The sequence below is a fragment of the Pelophylax lessonae genome (assembly GCF_965119305.1).
Source record: "Pelophylax lessonae genome assembly, chromosome: 10".
Taxonomy (NCBI): Eukaryota; Metazoa; Chordata; class Amphibia; order Anura; family Ranidae; genus Pelophylax; species Pelophylax lessonae.
This window is the reverse complement of record NC_138777.1, coordinates 82,262,796-82,290,597: the sequence shown is the minus strand read 5'-3', so window position 1 is coordinate 82,290,597 and position 27,802 is coordinate 82,262,796.

The window sequence follows — 27,802 nt, the reverse complement described above, 5'->3', positions numbered from 1 at the left end:
GCTACATGTCTTTGGTAAAATAAATAAAAAAAATAATAAAATAAATCCCAATAAGTCTACATTTATTGATTTGTGCAAGTGTTATATCGTCTACAAACTATGGTACTATATATAAACCTGGAATTTATGCATCTATAGTCACTATACTGTAATTAGCCACTTATAGTGTGATTGTGATAGGGTGGCGGGATAACATACACTGTCTGGGAGGTCCACTGACATCTGACACTGACATCACTAGTGGCACTAATACAGTGATCTGTGATAATACTGTACACTAACACTGATCTAATAAAACTGGCTGTGAAGGGGTTAACATCTAGGGGAAATCAAGGGTTTAACTGTGTGCCTAGCAATGTGTGTGATGTGTGCTGCTTTTACTTTACTATCTTTCTGTTCAGATCGCTGTTCCCTGTACACAGAGTTCTGTGTTTTTGTAAACAAAGAACTCTGTGTGTGATTGGCCACAGCCGATCCGATGATTTCAGCCAAAATCATTTGCTGAGATCACCTGCCAAGCTTGTGTTGTGTCTAATCACGTAAGAAAGGCCAGTAGGAACCAAAACGTAGCCCAGTCTTCAGCTGCTGCCCACCCGCAGTACAACTACTGTGGGTGAGTGGGAAGTATTTATGGAGAGAGCCATTGTTGCTACCCAAGCCAGACCTCAAATATGTCTGCTCCTGTTTAGGGTTGATGGGTTTAGTCATTTACAGAAGAAAGATGAGCTAATTTTTGGTTTGCAAAAGGACTAGTAATGTGCAATATATTACATTTATTGTTTTGAGGTTCAGTTTTCCTTTTTTAGATAAACAGACAAGGGTTAGAACCTTTGTGAGTATTTTTGTTGCAATGTTTGTCAGTTGGTGAGTTTTCCTTGCTTCCTGCATGAAGCTAGTGAAATATTTCCATTGGGTACACAGAATGCAATAAAAAAAATCTGACAAAAATAGTCTTTTCCCACTTAGTCAAAATAAAAACAAAAAAACAAAAAATGTCTAGATGTTTTCTCACTAAATACGGGCAGCTGAAAGCCATGTTTGGGCTGCTCCTTTTTCAGATAGAGAGTATAGGCTTACAGGATGCCATAGGGGATAAACCTGCTACAAGCCTAATCCAGATAATGGTAGAATTTATGAATTTATCCTTTAAAGATTCTTTTTTGCCACTAAATGTAACCCAAATAGTAAAATCCTTTCATTCAGCCACACTTCCAAGGTCATCACTTGTCATGGTCTGGAGTCTGGATCAAAGGGCCAGTAGCTATAGCAGCTTACACAGGAACCAGCAGACTAGGAACACAGGCAGGTCACTCTGGCAGATGACCCAGGCTCATCTGAGGTGCGAAATCTAAGTACTAACCAGTGTTCACCAGTACTCCTGATGGTGGAGATGGATTTTGCTGCGTGTTAGTACCAGGTCGCAGTCCTCGGGATCGCCTCACCAGGAGGTGAGGAAGCCAGGGTCCAGCAGAAGCGTAGTCTAGGAGTAGTCAAAGGTCGGTAATCAGTACTTGCACGTTGGGATTAAGCAGAGGCGTAGTCGAGGAACAAGCCAAATGTCGATAATGAATGGTAACGAAGATAGGGACGGCAGCAGGCCGACATTGGCTTGTGAAGGCACAATATTCTGGCAACCAGGAAGTGCGGAGACATGTCTTAAATCAGGAAGTTCATGGGAGGAGCAAAGGGTTCAAGGTTCAAGGTTCAAGGCAATTAAGATTTACAGCAGGATCATTCAAGGATTTGTCCAGGGAGCTGTCCAGTATTCCAGGTGTCTCAGTAAGTAGAGTCATTGCCAGGCACGGTGGAGGTCCCCAGCCTGGCTCTGTGTCTACTGTTCATGGAAGCTGTAGCCTCATGCATTCCTATGGCTGGGGCAATACTTCACTGGATGGCTGGAGAAGCCATTAATAAAGTCCAGGCAAAGGAATGAGCTAGACCATGGCAAGATTGCGCAGTAGCTGCAGAACCTTTTTCTTGCAAAGGCAGTGTGGTGCCAAGCTAGCATGCAGAGTAAAGATCTCTGGATCAGGATTGAAGGTACGTTTTCTACTACATGACTTATACTGTAGGGAAAAGCTTTGGTGGGCAGCTTAAAGTATATGTGAGCTCTTACCTTGTAAAACAACCTATTCAATTTAAAATGAAAAATAAAAATGCAAAGCCAACCATGTGTGTGTTTGTGTGTGAATATATATATATATATATATATATATATATATATATATATATATATATATATATATATATATACACACACTGCTCGAAAAAATTAAAGGAACACTTTTTAATCAGAGTATAGCATCAAGTCACGTAAACTCCTTGGATATTGATCTGATTAGTTAAGTAGCAGAAGGGGTTGTTAATCAGTTTCAGCTGCTTTGGTTTTAATGAAATTAACCAGATTTGCTGTTTGGAGGCTGAAGAGTGGGAAATTTGAGTGAAGAGTGATAAACAGTTTTACTTTTGACTGCTGGTGACTGTTGTTTGCATTTTCTAGGGGCTCTTTCCTTGCAGTTTTGCAGTTTTTTTTTTCCTTTTTAAGGCCTCTTTCACACTGTGGAGTCTGTCGGCGGACTCCGTTTTTCTCAGCGGGGGATCGATCCACTGATCCCCTGCTGAGCAAGCGGATGGCAGCTGTGTCTCCGCGCTGTGTGTGGAGACACAGCTGTCAGGTCCCGCTGTTCTCTATGGGGGAATCAGATAGGAACGGATCGTCTGTCTGTTTTCATCCGATCCCATCCGATCTAAACCGCTGGATGGATGGAAAATAGGGTTTCCATTCGTCCAGATTTGACGGATCGGATGTCAGCGGACATGTCTCTGCTGACATCCGATGCCCCATAGAGATACATGGGGCATCCGTTCAGATCCGTCAAAAAAATGGACAGGCGGATCTGAAGGGTCCACCTGTGTGAAAGGGGCCTTACTTTTTTTCTATCACTTTTTAAATAGCCTTTTTTTTTATTTCTTTCCTTCCTTCAGACTACTAATTAAGGAGAGTGGTTAATTGGTCAAAGGTACTTCAGGTGCTATCTAAATTTCTGCAGGACTCCTTTCTGAGCTTGCCAGATTTGCTGTTTGGAGGCTTAAGAGTGGGGAATTTGAGTGGAGATTGATGTTGTTTGCATTTTTAGGGGCTCTTTCTTTGCAGTTTTATTTTTTATTTTCCCTTTTTTTTTAACTCTTTTTTTTCTGTCACTTTTTAAATAGCCTTTTTTTCTTTCTTTCCTTCTTTCCGACTACTAATTAAGGGGGGTGGTTAATTGGTCACAGGTACTTCAGGTGCTATCTACATTTCTGTAGGACACCTTTCTGAGCTTGCTCTTTCTTGAGCTTGCCACATTTTTGCTTGCTGGATCTCTGACCAAGTGGACCTTGACTAAGTGGTGAGTTAAAAACCAGAGTTTAAACAGGAGATTTGAACAGGAGTCCTCTGACCAGTAAGTAACATCTGAAATTTTCTATTAGTTATATTATTGTTGTAACCGATAAAATGTGTGCTAGCAAGATTGAAGAATTCGTGCAGTGTACAGTGTGCCACATGTATACAATAACGGAGCAACCGCTCCAAGATGAATACCGTTGCGACAGATGTGAGCGGGTTGCCCTTCTGGAAGCTCACATTAGAGATCTGGAGGAGCAAATTGCAACACTGGGCAGAACTGACAACCTTGAAAGGGGTCCTCTGCTCACTGAGCAGGTGGGTAGTGGGGTTAATGGGGAGGGTGGAGGGGTAAGTCAGGTTTATCAGGTAGGAAGATGGATTGATACAGTCAGAGGGAGTGATAGGGGCTCACAGAAAAGGAAGGCCAGACCTGGGTTTGAGCACCCTAACAGATTTGCCATGTTGGGTGAAGATGTGGGGGTGGCAAGCTCAGAGGTGGCAGCCCTAGATGTCACTATTATCCCTAACAGCTGGGAGAGCAGTGCGTCTAGTAGAGGTGGTGAGGGGACTGTAGGTAAGCCTAGACAGTTGATGGTAATTGGGGATTCTATAACCAGAAGAACTGATAGAATCATTTGCCACCAGGATCACCTCAACTAAATGGTTTGCGGTCTCCCTGGTGCCAGGGTTTGGCATGTGGTGGACTGGGTTGATAAATTACTGGGAGGGGCTGGGCATGACCCAGCTGTCTTGGTCCACATTGGAACCAATGACAGAATATATGGAAGGTAGAGGCTCCTTAAGAACCAATTTAATGAACTAGGCTGTAAGTTGAAGGGAAGGACCTCCAAGGTGATATTCTCTGAAATATTGCCTGTGCGCAACACAGGAAAGACAGGGGGAGATTAGAGAGCTGAATGCATGGCTAAAGACCTGGTGTAAGAAGGAGGGATTTGGCTTTTTAGAGGCTCACTTATCATTGGGGTGCAACCTATATGCTAAAGATGGTTCGCTCCTAAATGGAAGGGGGTCTTTTGTGCTAGGGGAGAGGTTTATGTGAAGGCTGGAAGAGTTTTTAGGGGAGAGGGTGAATTAGATTATAATGGGCAGACAGGTCAGACAGGGGTCAGCCCCTATTGGTGGGTGGAATGGGGAAAGATGGGGGAGAGTTATGGCAGAGGATAAGAAGGTTCCCATGTTACAAACAACCATTGGAAATGGTACTATTTGTACCAAAATTAAAAATATGTAAAATAAGTGTGCAAAATGTGACAATGAATTAAACTATTTGTTCACCAATGCCAGAAGTCTGCCAAGCAAAAGAGGTGAGTTGGAAGCTCTGGTACAGGAGGAGAACTATGATTTAATTGGTATTGCTGAATATTGGCTTCATTCTTCCCATGACTGGGCTATTAATATTCCTTGCTATGCTCTCTTTCAGAAAGACAGGGTAATACGGAGGGGTTGTGGTGTCTGTCTCTATGTGAGAAGTGATCTCAAAGTGAGTGTGAAAGAGGACCTAGTTGATGGAGAGTGTGATGAGTCTGAAGCAGAATGGGTTGAAATGTACATGGGTGTGCGTAATACAAAGATTATCATTGGAGTTTGTTATAGACCTCCCAGTATTAATGAGGAGGTGGAGACTCAGTTCCTGGCCCAGATAGAAAGGGCTGCAAGGGCTGCAAGGGCTGGGACAGTGATAATAATGGGGTATTTTACCTACCTAGACACTTCAAATATATTAATAGTAAAAAGGTTAGGTCTGAGTATGTAAGCCCTTTACAAAATAATCAGGAGTGGGTGACTGGGGGCAAAGAGAAGGTAAATGTATTAAATACTTTCTTCAGCTCTGTGTATACAAAGGAGCATGGGGGAGCTCATGATCATAATAAGGATGGTATTGACACGGCCCCAAATGATCCACAATGGCTCAAAAGTGATATGACCCAGAAATATTTAGACAGAATAAGGGTGGATAAAGCCAGATGGAATTCACCCATGCATCCTAAAAGAATTGAGTGCTGTAATTTCAAAGCATTTGTTTCTAATTTTTAGGGACTCGTTAAGGACTGAAATAGTACCACTGGATTGGCAGAGGGCCAATGTGGTGCCTATATTTAAAAAGGGATCAAAGTCTTTGCCAAGTAACTATAGACCTGTTAGTTTACCTTCTATAGTCTGAAAGATACTGGAGAGTTTAATAAAAGACCACATAGATGAGTTCTTGCTGGAAAAAAAATATTTTAAGCAACAGAAAGCATGGATTCATGAAAGACAGAAGTTGTCAAACAAACCTGATTTCTTTTTATGAGGAGGTAAGTAAAACCTTGGACAGAGGGGTGGCTGTGGACGTAGTATACTTGGATTTTGCAAAAGCGTTTGACACAGTTACCCACACGGCTAATGTGTAAGGTAAAGTCTACAGGCTTGGAAAGATCAGTTTGTAAATGGATAGAAAATTGTCTAAAAGATAAAATTTAGAGAGTAGAGGTTAAAGAGAAAAAATTAGAAAAATAAAAACCTGTAAAGACAAAGGCATAATGAGCTGGTATGCATCGCATACTAGCTTATTATGAAATACTTACCTTAAAACTAAGCCCTCGCAGTGCTGCCCGCTCAGTGACAGGACAGTTGACATGTTCGGCCGTCCTAATTCCTGGTTCGCGTCCTCCGGCCATCTGATTGGCCAGAAGCGCGACTACATCACTCCCGCGCATGCACGCGGGAGCTGCCGTCCATGGCACAGGGCTCTGAAGGAACGGCACGGGTGGCCGTTCCCTCAGAGCGCATGCGCCGATGATGTCATCGGCTGCATGCATTGTAAATATCTCCTAAACGTTGGATGTTTAGGAGATATTTATAGCACCTATAGGTAAGCCGTTAAATAGGCTTACCTATAGGTAAAAATATTTAAAGTGGGTTTACAACCATTTTAATGATTCTTACTCTGAATGGTCTAAGGTTATCAGTGGTGTACCCCAAGGTTCAGTGTTGGGACCCTTACTTTTTAATATCTTTATAAATTATATAGGGTCTGGGATTAAAAGTACCATTTCAGTCTTTGCAGATGACACCAAGCTTTGCAGTGGAATAACTTCTTTACAGAATGTCTCCAACTTACAAGCTGATCTCAATGCACTGTTTCATTGGGCAACTATGTGACAAATGAGGTTTAATGTTGATAAATGTAAAGTTATGCACTTGGGGGCTAACAATATGAGTTCAGCATACATACTAGGGGGAGTAGAACTGGGGGAATCCATACCGGAGAAGGATCTGGGTGTTCTGGTAGATCCTAAGCCTAATAATAGCATGCAATGCCAAGCTGCGGTTTCCAAAGCAATCAAAGTCCTTTCTCGTATTAACAGAGGCATGAACTCCAGAGAGAGAGATATCATTTTGCCCCTGTACAAATCATTAGTAAGACCTCATCTGGAATATGCAGTTCAGTTTTGGGCACCAGTTCTTAAAAAGGATATTGGGGAACTGGAGAAAGTGCAGAGAAGGGCAACCGAACTGATAAGAGGAATGGAGGAGCTCAGCTATGAGAAAATATTAGAGGAACTGAATTTATTCTCTCTTGAGAAGAGGAAATTAAGGGAGGGACATGATCAACATGTATTAATACATAAGGGGTCCATATAGTAAACCTGGTGTTGAGTTATTCACTTTAAGATCAACACAGAGGACAAGGGGGCAATCTTTACACCTAGAGGAAAACAGACTTTGTCTCCAAATACGGAAAGGTTTCTTCAACGTAAGAACTGTAAAAATGTGGAATAGACTCCCTTCAGAGGTGGCTTTAAAAAAAGCCTGGATTATTTCCCGGGTGTACATTATATAAACGGGTACTAATATTTATAGGTAAAGTAGATCCAGGTATTATTGCCTCTCGGGGGATCAGGAAGGATTTCCTTAATGTAGCAAATTGGATCATGCTTTGCTGGAGTTTTTTCGCCTTCCTCTGGATCAACTGCGGGTATAGGATTGTGTATATGGGATTGTATGGTTGGGTTTCCTTTACTGTTTTTTTTTTTTTTGTTATCGGGTGACCTAGATGGACTTGTGTCTTTTTTTCAACATGACTAACTATGTAACTATGTAACAGGGGCACTAGATGGGCAAAAATGAGACAAACTCTAAAACAAGAATGGTTTTACAGGTGTAGGCCACTGACATTTATTTTCCCTACTCATCTTTTCTGACTGTTTTTCACTAGTTTTTCATTTGGCTAGGGTCAGTGTCACTACTGGTAGCATGAGGCGATACCTGGACCCTATAGAGGTTGCACAGGCAGTTCAACTCCTCCAGAATGGCACATCGATACGTGCCATTGCCAGAAGGTTTGCTGTATCTCCCTGCAAGAGCATGGAAGAGATTCCAAGAGACAGGCAGTTACTCTAGGAGAGCTGGACAGGGCGATAGAAGGTCCTTAACCCATCAGCAGGACCTGTATCTGCTCCTTTGTGCAAGGAGGAACAGGATGAGCACTGCCAGAGCCCTACAATATTACCTTCAGCAGGCCACTGGTGTGAATGTCTCTGACCAAACAATCAGAAATAGACTTATTGAGGGTGGCCAGAGGGCCCGACATACTTTAGCGGGCACTGTGCTCACTTCCCAGCACCGTAGAGCTCGATTGGCATTTGCTATTAAACACTAGAATTGGCAGGTCCGCCACTGACGCCCTGTGCTTTTTACAGATGAGAGCAGGTTCCCCCTGAGCACATGTGACAGACATGAAGAGGTTTGTAGAAGCCATGGAGAACATTATGCTGCCTATAACATCGTTCGGCATGACCGGTTTGGTGATGGGTCAATAATGGTGTGGGGGAGGCATATCCATGGAGAGACACACAGACCTCTACAGGCTAGAAAATGGCACCCTGACTGCCATTAGGTATCAGGATAAAGTCTATGGACACATTGTCAGACCATACGCTGGTATAGTGGGTCCTGGGTTCCTGCTGGTGCATGACAATGCCTGGCCTCGTGTGGCGAGAGTATGCAGCCAGTTCCTGGAGGATGAAGAAATTGATACCAATGAATGGCTCCCACGCTCGCCTGACCTAAATTCAGTAGAACACCTCTCGGACATGATATTTCTGTCCATCCGATGCTGCCAGGTTCTGTCTCAGTCTGTTCAGGAGCTCGGTGATGCCCTGGTCCAGATTTGGAAGGAAATACCCCAGGAAACCATCCGTCCTCTCATTAGGGGCATGCCCCGACGTTGTCAGGCATGCATACAAGCACATGGGAGGCCATACAAATTACTTGGTACCATTTTGAGCTGTTTCAATGAAGTTTCAGAAAACTGGACAAGCCTCCTGCATCATTTTTTCACTTTGATTTTTCAGGGTGTCTTTGAATTCAGCCCTCTGTAGGTTGATCATTTTTATTTCCATCAAACGATGTGGCATACTTTCGTCCCTAACACATTACCGAGTCCTTGTCAGTATAGATATCCAGCATGATATTTTTCCCCACTAAGATCTGATGTGTTTTCCAAGAGTTCCTTTAATTTTTTGGAGCAGTGTACCGGCCACACTCACCGGCCACTTTTTTTTAGGTACACCCATTCAATTGATTGGTAACATAAATTGTCAATCACATGACGGCAACTCAATGCATTAAGTCATCTAGAAGGGGTGAAGACAACTTGCTGAAGCTCAAACTGAGCATCAGATTGGGAACAAAGGGAATTTAAGTTACTTTGAACATGGCATTGGTGTTGGTGCCAGACGGGCTGGTCTGAGTACTTCAAAAACTGCTCATCTAGTGGGATTTTCAGAGAGAATTGTCCGAAAAAGTGAAAATATCCAGTGAGCAGCAGTTGTGTGGACGAAAAAATGCCTTGCTGATGTCAGAGGTCAGAGGAGAATGGGCAGACTGGTTTCGAGATGATAGACAGGCAATGGTAACTCAAAAAACCACCCATTACAACCAAGGTATGCAGAAATCATCTCTGAATGCACAACACATTGAACCTTGAAGCAGTTGGGCTACAGCAGCAGAAGACCACGCCAGGTGCCACTCCTGTCAGGTAAGAACTGGAAACTGAGGCTACAATTCACACAGGCTCACCAAAATTGGACAATAGAAGATTGAAAATACGTTGCCTGGTCTGATGAGTCTCGATTTCAGCTGCCAAATTCAGATGATAGGGTCAGAAAACAGAATGAAAGCATGGATCCATTCTGCCTTGTATCAATGGTTCAGGATGGTGGTGTTATGGTGTGGGGGATATTTTCTTGGCACACTTTGGGCCCCTTGGTACCAATTTAGCATCGTTTAAACACCACGGTCTACCTGAGTATTGTTGCTGACCATGTCCATCCCTTTATGACTACAATGTACCCATATTCTGATGGCTACTTCCAGCAGGATACTGCACCATGTCACAAAACTCAAATGATCTCAAACTGGTTTCATGAACATGACAATGAGTTTACTGTACTCCAATGCCCACAGATCTCCACAGTTATCAGATCTCAATCCAATAGAGCACCTTTGGGATGTGATGGAATGGGAGATTTGCATCCTGGATGTGCAGCTGACAAATCTGCAGCAACTGTGTGATGCTATCATGTCAATGTGGACCAAAATCTCTGAGGAATGAGTGTATATGAGTGTATATGCATATGTGTGTGTATATATATATATATATATATATATATATATATACAGTATCTTACAAAAGTGAGTAAACCCCTCACATTTTTGTAAATATTTTAATTTATCTTTTCATGTGATAACACTGAAGAAATTACACTTGCTATAATGTAAAGTAGTGAGTGTACAGCTTGTATAACCACTTGCCGACCGCCGCAAATACATATACTGCGGCGGTCAGCCCCTCACAGGCAGAGTGACGTATCGGTACGGTCACTAGCCTGTGAGGCTCTGGTGAGCGAGTGCGTGCCGCCGGCGGCGCGCTCCCGCGCGGTCACAGACCCCCCTGCGCGTGTGACCGGCGGACCCGATGTCCGCCGGTCACTCAGCGATCGTCGGGGGAGAGGGAGAAAGGCAGACGGCTAGTGTAAACAAGCCGCCTGTCATTCTCCCCTGTGTAAAAACAATGATCATACGGTTCTACTATGTAGGACCGTTGGTCATCGTTCCTACAGCTCAAGCCGCAGCCAATCACAGTTAGAATCACACCCCTAGGGACACACACAGCCCCTCCCTCTCAAATAAAGTTAACCCCTTCACTGCCAGTGTAATTTTACAGTAACAGTGCATATGTATAGCACTGATTACTGTAGAAATGTCACTGGTAACCCCAAAAGTGTCAAAAATGTCAGTCAAGGGTCCGATCTGTGTAAAACTGTGATTTGCAGCGCTGCTTAAATTGGTTTATAAATATATGAAGTATTTCATTTATTCTATTATTTTATATGAATTTTTGATATATTTATAAACCAATTTAAGCAGCGCTGCAAATCACAGTTTTACACATTTCAAAAGAGCACTCAGCACTTTTACACTGCAGCTAGCAGCTTTTTACACACAATTCACTAGTATATTGTTGCACTCAAGCACTTTTTCCATAAGCGCAGGGTCCTCTCAGTCTCACATTTAAAAGGGTCCGATCTGTCCGCCCAAATGTCGCAGTCCCGCAAAAAAAAAAAACGCAGATCGACGCCATTACGCGTTAAAAAAAAAAAATGACAAAAATCTTTTCCTTTGTTAGTAAACGCAATAACTTTTGCGCAAACCAATCAAAATACGCTTTTTGCAATTTTTTTTACCAAACATATGTAGCATAAAACAAATTGGCCGAAAATGTTAAAAAATTTAGATTTTTACATTTTTTTGGGGGGGGAATTTCATATAAAAAAATGTGAAAAATATTGGTATTTTGCAAAATTTAAGCTCTTTTTTTGTTTATAGCGCATGATCAAAAAATCGCACAGGTGATCAAATACCACCAAAAGGAAGCTCTGTTTGTGGGAAAAAAAGGGCGTCAAATTTGTTTAGGTACAGTGTCGCACGACCGCGCAATTGTCCGTTAAAATCACGCAGTGCCCAATCGCAAAATACCCCCTGGTCTTTCAGCAGCCAAATCCTCCGGGGCTTAAGTGGATAACAGTGTAAATTTGCTGTCCCCTTAAAATAACTCAACACACAGCCATTAATGTCTAAACCGCTGGCAACAAAAGTGAGTACACCCCTAAGTGACAATGTCCAAATTGGGCCCAAATTGTCAATATTTTGTGTGGCCACCATTATTTTCCAGCACTGCCTTAACCCTCTTGGGCATGGCATTCACCAGAGCTTCACAGGTTGCCCCTGGAGTCCTCTTCCACTCCTCCATGATGACATCACAGGGCTGGTGGATGTTAGAGACCTTGTGCTATTCCACCTTTCATTTGAGGATACCCCACAGATACTCAATAGAGTTTATGTCTGGAGACATGCTTGGCCAGTCCATCACTTTTACCCTGGGCTTCTTTAGCAAGTCAGTGGTCATCTTTGAGGTGTGTTAGGGGTCGTTATCATGTTGAAATACTGCCCTGTGCCCCAGTTTACGAAGAAAGAGGATCATGCTCTGCTTCAGTATGTCACAGTACATGTTGGCATTCATGGTTCCCTCAATGAACTGTAGCTCCCCAGTGCCGGCAGCACTCATGCAGCTCCAGACCATGACACTCCCACCACCATGCTTGACTATAGGCAAGACACATTTGTCTTTGTACTCCTCACCTGGTTGCCACCACACATGCTTGACACCACCTGAACCAAATAGGTTTATCTTGGTCTAATCAGACCACAGGACATGGTTCCAGTAATCCATGTCCTTAGTCTGCTTGTCTTCAGCAAACTGTTTGTGGGCTTTCTCATGCATCATCTTTAGAAGAGGCTTCCTTTTGGAATGACAGCCATGCAGACAAATTTGATGCAGTGTGCGGCATATGGTCTGAGCACTGACAGGCTGGTCCCCCACCCCTTCAACCTCTACAGCAATGCTGGCAGCACTCATACGTCTATTTCCCAAAGACAACCTCTGGATATGACACTGAGCATGTGCACTCAACTTCTTTAGTCTACCATGGCGAGGCCTGTTCTGAGTAGAACCTGTCCTGTTGAACCGCTATATTGTCTTGACCACCATGCTGCAGCTCAGTTCCAGGGTCTTGGCAATCTTCTTATAGCCTAGATCATCTTTATGTAGAGCAACATTTGTTTTTTTCAGATCCTCAGATTTCTTTGCCATGAGCTGCGATGTTGAACTTCCAGTGACCATTATTGGAGAGTGAGAGCGATAACACCAAATTTAACAAACCTGCTCCCCATTCACACCTGAGACCTTGTAACACTAATGTGTCACATGACCCAGAGGAGGGAAAATGGCTAATTGGGCCCAATATGGACATTTTAACTTAGGGGTCTACTGACTTTTGTTGCCAGCGGTTTAGACATTTATTTATACATTTATCTATCTATCCCTTTTTTTTTCTTTTTATAAATGATCACATAACCTCTGTTCTTAGCTGCATAAGAGGTGAGTGTGGAGACTGTGGGGTGGGTCTCAGCAAGAGGCAGAGAAATAGCAGTACACAGATCTTCCCAGTGAAGTGTAGAGGGATGTGTCTGTATAAGTCTGACCACTGGAGGATAGGCAGGCTGTGCTCCAAGCACAGCCAGAAAACTGATCATGCTGAGAAGCATGAGTTTATTTTCCCAGTGTGGTCAGTTTGCAATAGGAAAGCAGGGGGACTGGTTAGGTCAATAGATACTGTATTTCACACAAATCAAGAAATACAAAGAAAACAGGATACTTTTTAACATAACCACATGATACAACATACACATATCAGAAATATGACATGCTTAGGATACCAAACTTAATATTGTGTGTTGCCCATAGTAATAAATCAGAATTTATGTTTATTTTGAAGCCTACTAACAAATGATAGTTAGCAGATGATCACTTACTTTGGGCAAGTAGCACTTTTTTTATACATAAACCCTAAATGGCCCTTTTTAGCTCTTGCCAAGGATAGTATAGCAGTATGTACTGATTTTGACAATTTTACCTTTGCTAGAACATAAGTGCATCTTCCATTAAACATATATCGAGTCTTATCAAAAGTAGTAATGTGTGATCCTCCTTCCACAGAACAGACACTGGAACAGGGATGATCTTGGCATTTCCACTGGCCACCAGAGCATACACTGCAAGAAATGAATGGTAATATGTTTTTTTAATTATATTTAATTTTATGTGATGATTCTACCAGAAAACTTAGACCAGAACCTAAAGATAGATTTACTTTAAATTGTAAATTAAAGTCTGGATAATTAATATTCTTTTTTGGTGGGAGGATCCACCAACACAACCTTTTAGGAGTGAGGGATGAGGCTTTGGCACATTTTAAAGCTATGTAAAGCAACATGATATTTTAAGAATATGTAAAGGGAAAATAATAAAATTGTTTTTATTTAGGTTAGAAAAGAAAATGGTAAAAATACCTGTCATTTAATTTTCTGCCAGCTGTGTCCCGTTGGGAAGATTCCAGGAGACACAACAGGAAGTAAGAGGAGCTCTTTATAAAGTGAGACAAACTTCACTTTCAGACAGTTGTCATCAGAACAGGTGTTTCAATTAAAAGATTTCCCCTCACCTAAAATATTTTTGGAGTTCTTATCACTTTTTGTTTCAGTGGCAGTGGTCCTCAGTACAAATAGAGGGGTAAATCTCACCAGCAAGGGCATGGACACAGATAGCAATAAAAACAGAGATTCTAACCCTTCTTCACTCTGCACAAATCTAAAATAAACAGCAATGGATATATACTGTGTGCATGTATACAGTATACATAACACATACATATACCATATATGTATTTACTGTATATATACACACAAGTGCATCTGGAAAGTATTAACACCCCTTCACTTTTTCCACATTTCGTTATGTTACAGCCTTTTCCCAAAATTGATTACATTAATTATTTCCCTTCCCAAACTTCTGCAAACTATACCCCATAATGACAAAGTGAAAGAAGTTTATTTAAAATCTTTGCAAATTTAATAAATATAAAAACCAAAAAAAAAAAAAAAAAAACATGCACATAAGTATTCACAGCCTTTGCTCAATACATATTTAAAGAACCTTTGTCACCAATTACAGCCTCACATTTTTTTGAGTATGATGCTACAAGCTTGGCATGCCTATTTTTGGGTAGTTTTGACTATTATTCTTTGCAGGACCTCTCAAGCTCCATCAGGTTGGATGGGAGCGTTGGTGCACAGCCATTTTCAGATCTTTCCAAAGATGTTCAATCGGGTTTAAGTCTGGGCTCTGGCTTGGCCACTCAAGGACATTCACAGAGTTGTCCCATAGCTCTATGGTCTTGGCCACCATGCTGCAGCTCAGTTTCAGGGTCTTGGCAATTTTCTTATAGCCTAGGACATCCTTACGTAGAGCAAAAATTCTTTATTTCAGATCCTCAGAGAGTTCTTTGCCGTGAAGTGCCATGTTACACTTCCAGTGACCAGTATGGGTGAGTTCGAGCGATAACACCAAATTTAACACACCTACTCCTCATTCAGACCTGAGACCTTGTAACACTAACAAGTCACATGACCCCGGGGGAGGGAAAATGGCTAATTGGGTCCAATTTAGAAATTTTTACTTAGGGGTGTACTCACTTTTGTTGCCAGCGGTTTAGACATTAATGGCTGTGTGTTGAGTTATTTTGAGGGGACAGCAAATTTACACTGTTATACAAGCTGTACGCTCACTACTTTACATTGTAGCAACGTGTCATTTCTTCAGTGTTGTTACATGAAAAGGTATAATAAAATATTTAAAAAAAATTGAGGGGTGTACTCACTTGTGTGAGATACTGTGTGTATATATATATATATATATCTATATATATAGATATATATATATATGGAAAAAGTGTGACATTAGCGTTCACATTATATATATTATATTGATTATATATAATATAGATTAGCTTTAAGACGGTTAAGTGGGAGCCATAATTATTCACCTATATCACCTAACAACTCACAAGACATTAACCACAAAGGAAATATCTTGTTTTCCTTCGTAGAGTTGGATGACTCAGAGACTCAAAATTGTGAGAAGAGCAGTAAAGCATAATCACTGTGAAGCACTGTAGATGGGAAGCAAATATGTATATTTCATGTATATGTACAGTATAAATAGAAAAAAAAGCAAAAATTACCATTGCTATGCTGCTGGTAAATGTGTGCTTTATTAAGGCAGCCCACTCAAAGAATGGGCTGCCAATGCAATAAGAGTGGTGCATGTATCATTTCTGGCAATACACCGCAATGCATATACATAGGAAAGGCTCTTTAGGATGCCATTCATATTGAATAGCACCACATTGCACCAATACAAGTACTATGTGAATGGGGTCCTAACACTAAAACAATTATTTAAATCAACTTTAAAGTGTAAAAAAAAATCAATGAAAAGTCTATAAACAGCTTTTTCATTGAGAATCTACTCAAGAAAAAATCTTTTTACAGAGCACCAGAGACTTCATATCACATATGGTACTTTACATGTGCGTAGCCTTTAAGTATTTGCAAATGTAAAGTTTCTTAGGCAATCTCCTTCCTGGTTTTTTTTTTTTTCAAATGTGCACACGGAATTAAGGTAACTTTTTTATCCCAAAAACTACTACAAGGTTAAAAAGAAAAGGAAAAAAAAAAAAAAAACAGCCACTCTTACAAACTCTCTTTCAATATCCAGCATGTGCCCTAGATATGTAAATGGTAATAATTTAATTTTAGTGAAAAATCTTGAAAATGTAAATGCAACTAAATGATCTGCTTTCTATTCATTGTGGTTTTTAACATTGCCACTCAGGGAAAAGAAACAAGTTGACCTAAAAGGAGGAACTAAATTGGGGTGGGTAAGCTTTACTTATAATGTGCAAGTATAGGTAGAACATTTGCACAATATATCACACTTAGATCTCATTATGGTGTATTCCAGCAGTGATAGATCAAGACTCCATCTGTCCTTACCATATCCGGCTGTCAAGGTGTAATGTACCTGTCGGTGGAGCCTGAAACATTCAGGACTTTCCTTTCTTACAGTCCTGGCTGTGGAGTCCCTGGTAAGATGACAGGGAATGTCAGAGCACAGGGTGGCACAAGTGCCTGGTAAGGTGCTGATATGTGTCTGGAACACAGGGACGACAGAACCGGACAAGCTGGCAGAAGAACAGGAGCCAGTGAATAGTGTAAATTGGCTGGTGTGGATGCAGGATGGCACAAGATAGTTAGACAGTCAGGGCCAGCAACTAGTGAGCAGATTAGGTTCAGGCTGGAGAGTAATCAGGAGACAGGCCAACGTTGGTAACAGCAGAATGGATAAGCAGAATAAGCAGGCAGAAGTGTAATCCAGCGTTCAGGCAGAGTCAGATGCAGGATCAGGTTGGCAACAGAGGAACAACAGGAACTGGTAACAAGAAAACAGGAATGAAGTAGACCAAACGGCACTAATTCACTGCGCTCGTGCAGTTTAAATAGCCCTTCCAGCACCAATGCACGCTTGCGCAGGTGCATGCACACTTAATCGCACATTCGCCCACTAACCATCCATGAGCAGGGTTTCTTAGGTTTGTGATTCTGCGCACACAAATGTTCCTTTCCTGACACAGGGTCCAAATCTGAACCTAGGACTTCTGCAGTTCTCACTGTGTTACCTGAGATGTTGGAGAGCTCTCTGTCTTATTTCTTGCCTTGTATCTTGTTTCTTGTAAACCTTGAACTCTTTGCTTCTTCAATGGACTTTCTAATTTAAACCCTGTCTTTGCACTTCCTGTTTTCCAGATTATTGCAATATCTTGTTCCTTGCATTCCTGCCGCTGTCCTCATCTTCATTACCATTTGTTACTGACCTTTGGCTTGTTCCTTGACTGCACTACTGCTTGATCCCAACCTGCAACCACTTGATACTGACCTTTGGGGTTTGTTTACTGACTACACTTCTGCTTGATACCTACCTACTATATCTGTTACCTAACTCCTGGTGGGGCGATCCTGAGAACTGCGACCTGGTACTAGCATGCAGCACAACCCATTGCCACCATCAGGAGCTATGGTGAAGACCGGTTAGTGTTGAGACTACATGCCTTGGGTGAGCCCTCGTTATCTGCCATGGTGACATGTTCAAGCAAACTTATCAGTGTGAACCTCTCTACTGTTATAGCTACTGGTCTCTGAGCCTGACTCCTGACTGTGACACCTGGTCTGTATCCACTGGATCCACAAAACACCTCTTGAATGTTGACTGATGATGTAACTCCTGCACAGGAGTACAATAGCTACATCCTCCTCGGTATATTCCCTAGCTCCTTGCATTTTTTACAGTGGGAGTTTAGTTGCTCTTTGCTTGCCACCCTCCACAACTTTAAAGCTTTCCTTCACACTATCTGCCACTGCCATCTTCCCCTCTATGTCTTCGGGGTCTGGGGAATTTCTCTTCAGTCATTTTACAGTGACTGTTGATGAGCACAGTAGCTACATCATCCTTTGCATCAAGCTCTTTTCTCAGCATGCCGAGAATATGCCATGCTGAACACTTCATGGTGCATGTGCTGAACTTTGCATGTCTCTGTTGTCAAATTTTTTTACACTGGGACTTAAGTCCATTTTATTTGCCTCCCTCAGCAGCTTGAGAGTTTAACTTTACTTCCATGTTGTTTTGTTTAATCATTAGAATTGAAAAACACATAACCAGGTTTGGGAAGCATGTGACTATCACTTCAAGTGATTGCACTATTTGGTGATAGGCTGCTCCTGTCCTCAGTGCTGTTATACAGTGGCTAATAGAGTGCTTTTCCTGTGTGAGCTCTAGTACGTGACATATCGCTTACAACAGGGCACACTCGCTTTACTACTGAAATCTGAATGGGGTGCTGGGGGAGCAAAAGGAAGAAAGGGAAGTGAATATGTGGAATGTGAGAATACATTGGAGAGGGATGGAACTAAGCTGATTATGGCTTTTCATCCTTTGGCTTCACATCTTTTTTGTTTACAAACTTTTTATTTGGGATAAAATGGTGGTACAAAAGAACATTGTATATCAACAAGCATGGTAATACAAATTTAATATGATCAGGGTATAAAAGATAGGATATATAGTCTAATAAGAGACTCATTGTAATTGTCAGTCATATAAAAATAGAAGAAATATTTAGAGGTTGGTGTCACAGTATATTGTATATTTCTAACGGCATGTTTACTCAGCAAAGTAATTTAAGGCAAAGGATCAACATCTTATCAAAATTGTTATTATCTGAATTAAATTGGTTGGAATAGAATTTCTGCATGTTTAATCCAGAGGTCCCATTTATTGTCATAGAAGTGGGTAGAGTTGTAAAGAGTGTGAAAGATTTTTTTCCATGAGGCTGATTGCAATAATTCTTGTTTTGAGTTGGGAAGAGGGAAACGATGGGGATTTCCAGTGTACTGCTACCAACCAGTGTATAGCAACACTTAATGTATGCACTGGCCTCATATGAGGAATTGATAGGTGATTAATGGAAGAGAATAGAAGACAATTAGATAAATTAAGAGTAATAGGAGTACCGGAGATAGTGGAAGCAAATGTTTCTAAGTGATCCCAAATGTTAGCGATTGGCTGAGCAGACCTGACGTCATTTCTGGCCGGTGAGACGCACGCTGCGAGAGCAGCAATCCACCAAGACATGTCTACATGTCGCCCGTTTGTGTCAATTGTTTGTAAGTACATTACCGTATTCTAATAAATATTGAGTAAAACGTACTTCACTATGTCTGGCCTTTTGCTTATATCTGAGGGAATCGGGAGTATGCATTGAGGACCAGCACAAGGATCGTTTCCAACTTATTGGTGTGTCCAAGCTGCCCAGGAAAGCTGCCATTACATGCTTGAATCGCAGATGACCGAGCTATTTGTGGTGAGTAGACTACCACAGGGGGGTGAGAACCTGAATTGATCCAGCGGAACATCACTGTTTTACACCTTGAAGGATATTTATGGACTTTTTTATCTACATGATCACAGTTACTTTATATACATAATTTTATTGATCAGCACTATATTCATGATTTTTAACAGTATGGTTTAAGTAATTTTAGCATGACTGTCTAAACATATTGTGTGAGTCACACATCTGATATTTGCACATTGTCGCACTTTTTGCACATATCCCAATTTTTTTGCACTTTTGCACAGATACTTAGCAGCGCTGAAACACTGGCACTATATGTCTTTCCACATTCCCAGAGGATGTGTGTGAAGGAACCTGGAGAATCCCAACCTCTAAAGCAATTTGAAGGAATAGAGGGGAAAATGGCATGTAACTTGGTTGGAGTTAGGTAATGTTCTTGTAATGAGTTTTGTATCGGTTTTGCGTATTGTAAGAGATCTAGTGCATTTTCAAAGGTCAATGATGTTATCATCCCAGTCTTCTGGTGAGAGGGAGATATTGCATTCAGATTCCCATTTGAGCAAGTATGGCAGTTTTTCTAATGAGTCAGTATTTGCTAGGTTATTATATATCTCGGAGATCAAACCTTTTCCTTTTGGGTTTTGTGAACATCATTGCAAGGGGTATCATATCTTGTTTGAAGATATGAAAAAGAGGTAAATGTTAAGTTTTTTATAAAGTTATTAAGTGAAGTTAGATTCCTGGAAATCCAAGTGGTAAAGATATCTTTTACATGTAAGCCTGGAAGAAATTTTGGGTCACCCAAATATGTGGCATTCAGTGGTGTTTCTGAAATTAATTTATATTTATTTTTATATTGTCTCCCTAAAGATAGGGATCGAGAAACGAATTGGTTAAGAGAATATCTACTATTTATTGGAATGGTTTTAGACCATAAGATACATGAGAGGGAATATGGGGAAATTGAATTATTTTCAAATTGGACCCATGGTATTTTGGAATTTGCTATATGCCATTGAGCTATTTGTGACAGGCATGATGCTAGGTAATACAGCCAAAAAATCTGGAAGGCTCTGTGTTGTGAAGTGTATAACACTGTTGTTGAGAAACGCGGATGAGCACCGGCCCAGATGAACTTAAATAATTTCCTTTTGAAAAATCGTTATGAAGATTTTACTAATTCTAATGGGGATAGCTCTTAATAAGTATAATAATTTTGGGAGAATTGTCATTTTAATTGCAGTTTTCCTGCCTAAAAAATAAATATGATAACATTTACGGTACATTAATTAAGGATTCTTCTTAGTTTTAAGAGTAAAGGGGTATTATTTTTGGAAAATAGGAGTTTAATGTCATGTGTAAGATAGATCCCCAAGTATGAGATGGAGTTCATGGACCAAGTGAAGATGAAGGACTCTTTCAAAGCATTGAAATGCGAGGAGGGTATATTTATCGGCATTCCAATAGATTTTGAAATGTTAACCAATATAGACCAGATAAGCATGAGAATTCTTGTAGTGTTTTTAATAGGCTTGGAAGCAGGGCCGGCCTTTGGGGTGTGCGAGCTGTGCGGCCGCACAGGGCGCAATGGGCAACAGGGGCACTGTGCGGGCATCACAGCTCGCACATGATCAGGCCGCACAGCGGGAGGTAAGCGCCGACTGTGGCCTGGAGAGGGTTAACACAAGCCGTGACCGCCGTTTACCTCCTGCTGTGCGGCTGTGCCTGTGTCTATAGCTGCAGGCTGAGTTGTGTATGTCTCACACAGCTTCTGCAGGGATGCCAGAGGAGAGATCGTCAGCTCCTCCTCCTCCAGCCCTTCTCTTCCTCCCGCCTCGTGGTGAGCCTCTTTACTGAGGTAAGTAAGCTATCTCCTGCATCAAATGTAAGGGGGGGGGGGCTCTGTGTGGGGATCTCTTATGTAAGGGGGGGCTTTGTGTGGGGGTCTCTGATGTAAGGGGGGCTTTGTATGGGGGTCTCTTATGTAAGGGGGGGCTTTGTGGGGGGTCTTTGATGTAAGGGGGGCTCTGTATGGGGGGTCTCTGATGTAAGGGGGGCTCTGTGGGGGTCTCTGATGTAAGGGGGGGCTTTGTATGGGGGTCTCTGATGTAAGAGGGCTCTGTGTTGGGGGTCTCTGATGTAAGGGTGGGGTTTGTGTTGGGGATCTCTGATGTAAGGGGGGCTCTGTGTGGGGGTCTCTGATGTAAGGGGAGCTCTGTGTGGGGGGTCTCTAATGTAAGGGGGGGCTTTGTGTAGGGGGTCTCTGATGTAAGGGGGCTCTGTGTGGGGGGTCTCTTATGTAAGGGGGGCTTTGTGTGTGGGGAGTCTCTGATGTAAGGGGGGCTCTCTGATGTAAAAGGGGCTCTGTGTGAGGGGGTCTCTGATATAAGGGGGCTCTGTGGGGGGTCTCTTATGTAAGGGGGACTTTGTGTGGGGGTCTCTGATGTAAGGGGGGCTTTGCATGGGGGGTTTCTTATGTAAGGGGGGCTTTGTGTGAGAGGTCTCTAAAGTAAGGGGGGCTCTGTGTGGGGGGGTCTCTTATGCAAGGGGGGCTTTGTGTGGTGGGTCTCTGATGTAAGGAGGGCTCTCTGATGTAAGGAGGGCTCTGTGTGTGGGGGTCTCTGAGGTAAGGGGGCTCTGTGGGGGTCTCTTATGTAAGGGGGGCTTTGTGTGGGGGTCTCTGATGTAAGGGGGGCTTTGTGTGTGGGGTTTCTGATGTAAGGGGGGCTCTGTGTGGGGGGTCTCTGATGTAAGGGGAGCTCTGTGTGGGGGGTCTCTGATGTAAAGGTGGCTCTGTGTGGGGGGTCTCTGATGTAAAGGTGGCTCTGTGTGGGGGTCTCTGATGTAAAGGGGGCTCTGTGTGGGGGGGCTCTAATGTAAGGGGAGCTCTGTGGGGGGTCTCTGATGTAAGGGAAGCTCTGTGTGGGGGGTTCTCTGATGTAAAGGGGGCTCTGTGTGGGGGTCTCTGATATAAGGGGGCTCTGTGTGTGGGGGGGCTCTTATATAAGGGGGCTCTGTGGGGGGTCTCTGATGTAAGGGGAGCTCTGTGTGGGGGCTCTGTGGGGGGGGGGCTCTGGTGTAAGGGGAGCTCTGTGGGGGGGCTCTGATGTAAGGGGAACTGTGTGTGTGGGGGTCTCTGTTGTAAGGGGGGCTCTGTGTGGGGGGGTCTCTGATGTAAGGGGGGCTCTATGGGGGGCTCTGTGTGGAGGGGCTCTGATGTAAGGGTGTTCTGTATGTGGGGGCCCCTAATATAAGGGGAGCTCTCTGTGGGGGGTCTCTGATGTAAGGGGAGCTCTGTGTGTGGGGGCTCTGTGTGGGGGGGTATCTGATGTAAGGGGAGCTCTGTGTGGGGGTCTCTGATGTAAGGGGTCTCTGTGTGGGGGGACTCTGATGTACGGGGGGCTCTGTGTGGGGGGGTCTCTGATGTAAGGGGGCTCTGTGTGGGGGGGTCTCTGATGTAAGGAGGGCTTTGTGTGGGGGGGTCTCTGATGTAAGGGTGCTCTGTGTGGGGGCGTCTCTGATGTAAGGGGGCCTCTGTGAGGGTCTCTGATGTAAGGGGGGCTCCGTGGGGGGGTCTCTGATGTAAGGGGGTCTCTGATGTAAGGGGGGGGCTCCATGGGGGGGTCTCTGATGTAAGGGGGGCCTCTGTTAGGGTCTCTGATGTAAGGGGGGGCTCTGTGGGGGGTTTCTGATGTAAGGCATGCCGCCTTAATCTCCGCAACATCGCTAGAATACGGCCCTTTTTAACCAATGACACCACCAAGCTTTTAATTCACGCCCTGGTTATCTCTCGCCTCGACTATTGCAACTCCCTCCTCATTGGATTACCCTTACATAGATTATCCCCCCTTCAATCCATAATGAATGCTGCTGCAAGACTTATCCACCTTACCAACCGTTTAGTGTCCTCCACCCCTCTCAGCCAATCCCTTCACTGGCTTCTACTCACCCAACAAATAAAATTCAAAGTGCTAACAATAGTTTACAAAGCCATCCACAACTCTGCCCCCAGCTACATCACTAACCTGATCTCAAAATATCAACCATGCTGCTCTCTTCCGTCCTCCCAAGACCTCCTGCTCTCTAGCTCCCTTGTCACCTCTTCCCATGCTCGCCTCCAGGATTTCTACAGAGTTTCTCCCATTCTTTGGAATTCTCTACCCCAATCTATCCGACTGTCCCCTAATCTATCCATCTTTAGACGATCCCTGAAAACCCTTCTCTTTAAAGAAGCCTACCCGGCTACTAACTAATAACACTGTTTCACTTGCTCCATCAGCCTATCCCCCACAGCTATTGCCTTTTGTATCAATTGATCCTCCCTTTTAGATTGTAAGCTCTAACGAGCAGGGCCCTTTGACTCCTTTTGTTCCAAATTGTATTGTAACTGTAATGTCTGCCTTAATTTTGTTAAGCGCTGTGCAAACTGTTGGCGCTATATAAATCCTGTATAATAATAATAATAATAACGGGGGCTCCATGGGGGGGGGTCTCTGATATAAGGGGGGTCTCTAATGTAAGGGGGGCTAAGTTATTAGTGATCATAAAAAAGAAACAGGATTACCTCGCACAGGGCACCTGAAAACCTAAGGCCGGCCCTGCTTGGAAGGGGGGTGATGGGGTGAGTGATAAAAAGAGGCATATCATCGGCTTACATACTTAGTTTGTATGTGCGGTTGGAAGAGGGGTATCCTTTAATATCTGGATGAGTTAGAATGGCAATAGCTAGGGGTTCTATAGCTAGTGTGAATAGGAGGGGGGGGGGGGGAGAGCACAGCCTTGCCTAGTACTTCTGCTTGGAAGAAGTCTGAATTGCAACCTGGTAGTCGGATTCTCGTTTGAGGATTATTGAATAGTGGTGTAGTGCTTGTAATGCATGAAGAAAATCGCCTTGTAATCCATATTTTGGTTAAATAATGTTTAAATAATCCCAGGATACGCTGTCAAATGCCTTATTTATGTCTAAACTTAAAAGAAGAAGAGATTAAGAGTTAGTCTTGGCGTCTTGAAATACATTAGTCGCCAGATGGATGTTATCTGTGATTTTTCTACCTGGAATAAAACCAGATTGGAAAGAAGAAATTAGTGAGGAAATTACAGTGGATAATCTATTGGCAAGTAATCTACTGAAAATGTTTAGATAATAAAAAGAGGGAAATCCGAGTGGGGGATAAAGTTGGAATTGGAAGATTATCCAACCATAATGGGTCTAAGGAGGAGTTTGATGTTGAGGGTTTTGATAGGAGGTTATAATACAATTTTTGGAAAATGGAAAGTGTATCTTTTGGGTTTGTTACAATTTGATTTGAGTCCTGGAAGACTACTAGAAAAGGAGTTACCGGTAAGTCTAACTCAGCTTTTCACAAAAAATACACTACAATAATTATTACTGGACACAAACATAACATAACTTACAAAATGCCTGCTAAATCTACAATATGAAACTGTATGGAGTTAATAAATAAAGTTCTGCGTATAAATTAGTTATTTATTTTTTTTATTTTTTTTTTTTTTTTACAAATTGTTATTTTTTTTAATTTTTAAATTATCTTTTTTCACAATGATGTTAGGGAGGCTTGGGTGAAATATCAATGGTGTAAACAGACTCCTGACATATCACCTTTGAGACAAAGAAAGTAATTGAGGACACAGATTTTCAATTCATTTTTCTGCAGCCTCAGTTGCACTGCATATGAATGAACAGGAGAAAAAGGCTCCTGTTCTTTCAAAAACTGAAGCACAGTAAACACAGTTTACTATGCTTCAGTTATGAATGAGCACAGTGAGTGATTGATCACTCACAGTAACCATAATTTATTCATTAAAGGAAGGGGCTGGTAAATAACACATTTACCTGCCTCTCCCCCCACTCTCCATTCTGTCAGATGTGGGCAGGACAGAGAGGGGAATCAATACCTTAGGGGGCTGCAACTACAGGAACGATGCACTGTGTGTCTCTCCCTCCAGCAGCTGAAAGCTATCGGGAGATAAAGGAGGAGCAACTGTCTTTCAGCTGCTACACAGAGTCGCACAGGGCATTTTTTGTGTTCTGCTGCCTAAGCCCCCTGTCTGGAGACAGGAGGTACCCCCTTATCGGCAACCCTGGCTGTGAAAAATGTCCCTCTTTCACATCAGTTCAGGCACCTCTGGGTTTCCTCACACAAGTTTTGCCAGCAAGAAAGCTCAATATATTTTAAGCTGTTCTGCCTCTGCTAGTGAAGTTCTGCTAACACCCCGGTCAAACTGCTCCTCCAAAGCTCTCCTTTCACACTCAGTTCTTTCCAGTTGCTGTTGATGGGTTACTAGGTCACAGATTATACAGCTGCCTAGTGCAACCAAAATACATCTCCTGTAAATTCAATATGATATATAATGAAATAATATAATGATATTTATACTATATATACACATGTACATAATTAACCACTTGCCCACCGCTCACATTGAGCGTACTGCGGCAAAGTGGCATGATCCCGTCCAGCGACGTAGACCTACGTCGCTGGACTCCTCCCCCTGTAGGCGGCGCTCGCGCGCCGCCGGAGGAGCGCTCCCGCTGTTTTCATTCACAGCGGGAGTTGGGCCAGGGGAGGAGCAGCTGCGATCGCCGCTGCTCTGCCCCGATCGTCGGGGAATCGAGTGAGGAGATCCGCCCGCCTGTGTAAACAGAGCGGGCGGATCTCCTAAGTGACAGGGACTGACAGATCTGAGTGTTCAGCATAGCTGGACATACGATCTGTCCCTGTCTCACAAAGTCACCTCCCCCCCACATGTCAGTAAGCACCAGGCATACATTAACCCCTCCCTCTCCAATAAAATTAACCCCTTCACTGCCAGTATCATTTTTACAGTAACAGTGCATATATATAGCACTGATTACTGCAGTAATGTCACTGGTACCCCCAAAAGTGTCAAAAATGTCAGTCAAGGGTCCAATCTGTCCGCCGCAATGTTGCAGTCCCACAAAAAAATCGCAGATCGCCGCCATTACGCGTTTAAAAAAACACCAAAAATGACAGAAATCTTTCCCTTAGTTAGTAAACACAATAACTTTTGCACAAACCAATCAAAATACGCTTATTGCGATTTTTTTTACCAAACATAGGTAGCAGAAAACAAATTGGCCAAAAATTTTTAAAAAATTAGATTTTTACATTTTTTTGGGGGGGAATTTCATATAAAAAAATATTAAAAATATTGTTATTTTTTCAAAATAAACGCTATTTTTTGTTTATAGCGCAAAAAGTAAAAATTGCACAGGTGATCAAATACCACCAAAAGAAAGCTCTGTTTGTGGGAAACAAAGTACGTAAATTTAGTTTGGGTACGGCATTGCACGACCGCACAATTGTCAGTTAAAGTTGCACAGCGCCGAATCGCAAAAAGTGGCTTGGACGGAAGACAGCAAAATCCTCTGGTGGTAACGTGGTTAAGTGTATACATTTATACATGCATTAGACAACTATCCAAATGTGTTCCTCCATCTATTTTATAACTCAACTCAAGCAGAAATTGTATTACTCCATTTGTACCTTTAATAAATAGAATTAAATTTCTTGTACAAAGTATTTTTTGATAGGGTGCTACAAACATAAATGCAAATATACACATACATAGTATAAAAAATATGCAAATAAATAGAAAAAAAATGGATAAAACTATTTAGGCTATACTGAGTGATTACAATTACTAGTAAATCTATTTTTTTTTATTCAAAAATACTAACCTGTGAAAGATTTATAAAATGAGGAAGAGTAGAACCTGCCTGTCTTACTGACAGCCCAGTTCTTCAGATAATACTGGGAGATCAATTTTCCTGTAGAGTATTGAGTGAACCTCCACGTTTATTTCCACCGTCACTTTCATTCTGTCACTGTAACTTTTACGGTTGTTTGCGGCTCACTGTGTATCAGGAGTGCTTTAAGAGACCTTCATACAGTAAATAGCCAGCTTCCACATTAACAGTGGTGCCCCACTAATTTAACTGGGAAAGCTGTCCCAGTCTCTCGAACACAGGTGTCAAAGACAAGGCCCGAGGGCCGAATCCGTCCCTCAAGGCCATTTCATGTGGCCCTTGCACCTCTCTTGCTGCTGCAGGAGAGCTCCAGCCCTCATCTGGTCCTCCTCCAGACACAGTACGTTTTGCTTTTCAGCAATGCCTACAGCTTCTTCCCAGCAACAGCACAAGATAGGGGAATGCACTCTGATGTAAGGGAGGGTGGGGGACTCAATTTCTGATGGTGGGGAGGCTCTTGGCATCTTATGTAAGAGTAGGGGATGCTCTGGAAATCTAGTCTTACAGATACAACCGGCCCTTTTGAGGGCAATAATAATGCTAATGCGGCCCGCGATTACATTGAGTTTGACACCCCTGCTCTAGAAGAAGGCCCACCCTCCAGAGTACAGAAAACGGGCAGGGAGATGCAAAGTCAGCATAAACTTCTGCCCCATCTGTATTCTACATTACAACAGTAACCCCCTC